Raw genomic sequence first — 5,328 nt, 5'->3', positions numbered from 1 at the left:
TGTTCTGATTTTATCTGTTTTGATTGTATATACTGTTTTGTTTGTTTGTTTGTTTGTTAATTAGTTAGTTAGTTTATTTGCTTGTTTTAATCAATTTTAAATCATGCTTTTTATTTGTTTTTGTTTCTAATGTCTCTGTAAAGCACTTTGAATCACCTTGTTGTTGAATTGTGCTATACAAATAAACTTGCCTTGCCTTGGCAAAAGTCTAAAGCAAGCATGTGTGTGAGAGCAAAGTATATGCCTGTCTGTGTGTGTGTGTATGTGTGTGTATTCCTCGCCATACCATACATGGCGGTGACCCTTCGACGAACCAACATGTACAGAGTAGTTTTAAAAGCAAAAGTGAGTGTCTCGCATAACTATAAAAACAGGAACTTGTAGCTGGCTATACTTGCAGGGGAAATTACCAAAGCTGAAAATAAATCTTCTAATCGTCTAGCTCCTTCTGCACAATGACAACCATATCAGGACACATAGAAGCAATGGTCATGTGACTTCCTCTAACTATCAGCATATTCAGTCCTTGCAGAACATGTCTTTCTCAACACGTTCTCACTCCCAAAGCGTAACATTTTACGCTAGGTGACAAATCGTCAACATATTACGTTTTCGGCTACCCACCACGTTCTTAAATGACGCCCTCGGAAAAAAGAGGAAATATGAGCGTCATTGCACTGGATTCCAGCCATAACCCGCCACGTACCATAAGAACGCCGAAGGTCTCCTTTCGCGTTCCTCAGGAACGCTGCGGGACGTGACAAAACGTCGACATGTTACGCCTCGGGAGTGAGAACAGGCTGTCTTTCTTGTGAGATGATAGGAGCTGGCAAGCACAGTCACGGTTTTAGTTCCTCTATCTTGCAGGAATCTATGAGTTTAAAAGGTTACAACATGAAACAGTCTGGCAGGTTCAATAAGTCATGTGTTAACACTTTATAGGCACTTCTTTTTAATTTATATTTTTTTACACATAAATCGTTCTCATTAATGACAATCAATTTCTCCAACACCCAGAAGTGTGATTTATCAATGATTTGTCACCTAGCATAAAATTTTACGCTTTGTAGAGTGCCTGGAAAGAAAGGGGCAACAACTCGCATGCCCAGCATGCCCCACAGAACTTAGCCAAGGCAACCCTCAGCCTCACTCCCCTACCACTTTGCTTATGCCGCTGGTAGAGGCACTTCCTTCGGGGAAATGTGGCCGAAGCACAAAATAGGTGATTGGCGATTCCTGACAACAGTGGGGGCAAACTTTTCTGGCCTCTGTGATTAGTATAGTTAGCACTCTGATTGACAAGCACTAAAAAGAGCGCAAACACATACCTAAATGTTGAGTCTGTGTTTCCGCAGGCCCCGCTAGTTTAGAGACTTATTCCTCATGAAGAACGAAAACAAGACAGAACATCTTCAACCGGTCTTTTACTCGCTAACGAGGGAAGCTTGGTCAGAACCAGGCGGTGGAGCTTAATGCTCCTCACCTGTCTCTAGCCCAAATCCTTCCAAGAGCAGCTCTCCTCACAGCTATTTATTCCCATGACAGTTACAATTAACACAATACAACACAAGCACCTCCCACCGTAGAACCTCCTTGGTTACAAAAGACAAGGCGTGTGTGTGTGTGTGTGTGTGTGAGTGTGGTGTGTGTGTGATGTGTGTGTGGGTGTGTGTGATGTGTGTCGTGAGTGTGTTGACCTCCTGCTCACCAAAACGATCGTAAAAGCAGGAAGCTTACAACACAAGAAACAGATCTTTCAGATGGAATGTATCTACAATAAAACTTCCCCCAGCACAGAGTGGCTGGAGAAGTGGTCAGGATCCAAGGAATGTCTTTGATCCTACTGCTTGAACTAAGACTTTACAAATTTAAGAAACAAAATGACAACATTCAACAATTTGACTTAACACTAACTGACAGGGGTAGAGAGCAAAACACACACATCAATTTGAAATTCAATTTGATTCTGGGGAAGTTATAAAGTGTTCCTTAGCCACCGCCTGTCCGAGGTGGCGCAACAGCTGAAAGACGAGGGTGTCAGAGTCCAGAAGTGAAACTTAAAATGAAAACTAAAGCTCACCAAATCTGATTCTCTTTAAAGGAACCTTAAACTGAGCTCATCCAGCCTTTCTTAACAGCACAGCAGAGCTTCTGTCCAGCACTGGTGAGTACAGATGATCACGATCACGCTGTTTTAAACTGTGTCAGGAAATATGACTGTAATACTGCTGCAAGTGTTGTGTTTTCACATTTTTCTAAATGATGAAATAAGAGTTGATTTAATATCAGCACTGGTCAGATTACATTTGTTGGACAGCGAAAAAGAGGTTTACACTTAAAATTTTAATCTCTAACGTCAGGGTCTGAAGAGCTCGCCACTTTGTGCTTGACACACCTGCAGGCAGAGATGGAGATTCAACTGAGTCTATGAGGTTTGCCTCCACAACAGCAGTGAGTGCAGCTGATCACATCCATGTTTCAACACTCTGTTCATTTCATGCTGACTCGTCACAGTCACACTGGATCCAATAGAAATGTGATCATTCATCCACAGATTGACTGTGCAAACATTTAGCTCTGTCACTTCTCTGGACTTTGGAATTGATTTACAGGGTTTGGACTTCAGTCTACCTGCTTTTATTACTGCTGATTCATTACTTCCTGTACTCAATGTTTCTATTTCCTTTAGCTCTTCACAATAACAGCAACACAGATGATTTATTCTTGAAGTCTTCTAGAGTAGCTTTGTGTGAGTCACATTTTAAATGATCCTTTATCTGATCTACCAATGCCCAATGTTTTAGATATTTTAAAGAGTAACATGAAAGTAATGAGTGGTATAACAAATTTCTTTCTCCTTTGAGTACTTCAGTAATGTACTGCATTATGTGAGTACAAGAAAACAATGATTACAATAAAATGTGTCTAGATGATGGGGTGCAGCAGTAGATCAGGGGAATAGGAAAGGATTCGTGAATGTGTGTGTGTGTTTTAGGTTGGTTTAGCTACAGGCCTGAGCGTGTGTGTAATTGTGTAGAGGGAGAGGAATTTATTGACAGTGGGGGTCTGCCTGTCATAAAAAGGAAATAGGAAGCCACAGTTGGAGGGTGGTAGGACTATATGGAACAGATAGGAAAGAGAGAAGAAGTTTGTTACTCTTCCCCCTGAGGTGCAGAGGGTACAGCATATCCCCACACATCCTGTTTTATAGGGGCCTAAGCATTGGTGTCACACACACACACACACACACACACACACACACACACAATAAATAAACGTAAGGATCTGTGGGACTGCCCCTCAGATCTGCTGGTTACACTTGCATGATCTCCCTCTGCGCAGAGGTCTGTTTGAATAAAAGCATGTGATTTCAGAGTGTTTCTTCTCAGCTGGGAGCCAAAGGACCAGAGGTATAGAGTGATTTACAACAATTACTTTAAAAAAAACGTGTGCTGTATAATATGTATAATACTTAATGTTTTTTTGCACAAACATTTGACTCTTACAGAGGAGCCACTGAGAATCCATAAGAGAATTGAATGTGTAGCCACTAGGGGTGGAGCCGAACCCGAATACGGTATTCGGAAAGGCACAAATAATGTATTTTTTATGAAAACTTATTTCAAACAAATACTTTAAAAAAATCTTTGTATTCGGGAACAAGAAAAACTTTATATCAAAAAGCTGAGTTTCCTTATGAGACCGCTGTGCATGACTGGATGAGTGAGTGACGTGTAAAAGAGGTGACTGACACCGGCTGCTCCACACAGCAACAGAGAACTCTGAGCGAAAAAAAGACTGAACTGCATCACTATTTTTGTTGAATAGATTTTTTGTACCTTAACTGGGTTCCGGAGGCAGTTTATAACTTTTGCGAAGATCGGTAGATTATTTTATGCACTTGTGGGAGTTATATGGTACGTTTAAGTTAGTTTTGCAGACAGCAAGATGTAGGCCATAGACTAATTAACTTTAGCATAGCTTCCCGTCACTCATTAACCCACATGGACTTGGGCAATCAAATAGAAGAGTGTTGCTGTGTGGAAGCATTTTACAGTCAGTACTGCAGATTAAACCAATGTGGTATGTAATGTGTGCAAAAGCCAAATCAGCAGAGGCAGAGATATCAAACATCTGCCAAGATCTGCTATGCATAATCACATGCACTTTAAGCATCCTCTCCTGGTACTGTCTGCCAACCCCCCCCCCCACAAGCACCAATTCATCATCACAACCATGTCCTGCTCCTGCAAGTCAGTTTCGCTGTCTGTTCAGAATCCTCCAACAACGACGGGTGGTGGGGGGTTCATGATGTTCACAATGGTATTTTATCAGTTGTTGGTTTAACCATGGATGAGTCGATGGCTGTTATGTTATTTTCTTTTCAATGACGTTACTTGTTACATGATCATTGCTGGTTTTATGGAAAAATGTCAACTAATACTGCATATTATTATAATGGATATAATTAAAGAATAGTTACACTATAACATTAATTAGAAGTGTAATGCAAAAAATCTTTGAATTTTACTCGAATATAAATACAAATACTTTTCCACCCTCAACAAATACAGATACAAATACCAGCTGCTTTCCACGTCTCTAGTAGCCACTCAGCCTCTACTCAATGTGCTGATAGAGCCTGGTGCTAAACTGTCACAAGTTAATTTGATTGAAGGCTATGGCACTTTGTGGAATTGTGAACAGCATCGGTGTGGTGACCTAGATTTGTTTGCAGTTTTCTCAGTTGCCTCATGCATGAGAAAATCACCAGATAAACACAAGAAAGTTTTAATATTTTATTGTTCAAGAGCAATAAGAATAACCGATTGTGTTTAAACTAACCCCATAAATCTCATAGATGAAATATTCAGTCTTTATATCCTTGTTCGTCAGTAGCAGCTCCTGAAAAGAACGTCTACCACACATCTGTTTAACCATTCAATCTGTAGTGGAGATATCAAAGATAGGCACGGCTGAGGCACTGATTCAGTCTTTGAGCACTACGGTCACCCCGGTGTGTCGGCCAGAACACCACTTAAGGCCAAATTGTCCCAGAGTATGAAAGAAGGAGGGAGCTTGAGGTTCCGTTTGAGGCACTTTATTGTCACCACAATTTCTGGGGCTGTAAACACAGCGGGTGGACATAGGTGTGTGTGTGTGTGTGGTTTCCTACAAAGGAAATAAACAATGGAAATAACGATAAATAAAGAGAATAGACAAGTAAAACACTCAAATACAGACATAATACAATATAGTTAACATAATCACATATAAAGATCAGAAAAATATAATACACTTCAAACTGCTCACACTATGCAATTAAAC

The 5,328-nt window shown here is 40.6% G+C and overlaps 1 long non-coding RNA gene across 1 annotated transcript in view; it reads right to left on the bottom strand.

Moving 5' to 3' along the window:
• Nucleotides 1-1,508, bottom strand: part of LOC121814574 — a 7,540-nt gene extending 6,032 nt beyond the window's left edge. Inside the window, exon 1 of the long non-coding RNA XR_006054447.1 lies at nt 1,329-1,508. This is a non-coding gene — a long non-coding RNA (uncharacterized LOC121814574). The remainder of the gene's footprint in view (nt 1-1,328) is intronic.
• Between the last annotated feature and the right edge of the window lie 3,820 nt (nt 1,509-5,328).

Source organism: Haplochromis burtoni, unplaced genomic scaffold (assembly GCF_018398535.1).
Source record: "Haplochromis burtoni strain Fernald_Lab_line unplaced genomic scaffold, NCSU_Asbu1 Contig_61, whole genome shotgun sequence".
NCBI lineage: Eukaryota > Metazoa > Chordata > Actinopteri > Cichliformes > Cichlidae > Haplochromis > Haplochromis burtoni.
The sequence above is the reverse complement of the archived record's forward strand: the minus strand, read 5'-3'. Positions and strand labels throughout refer to the sequence as shown.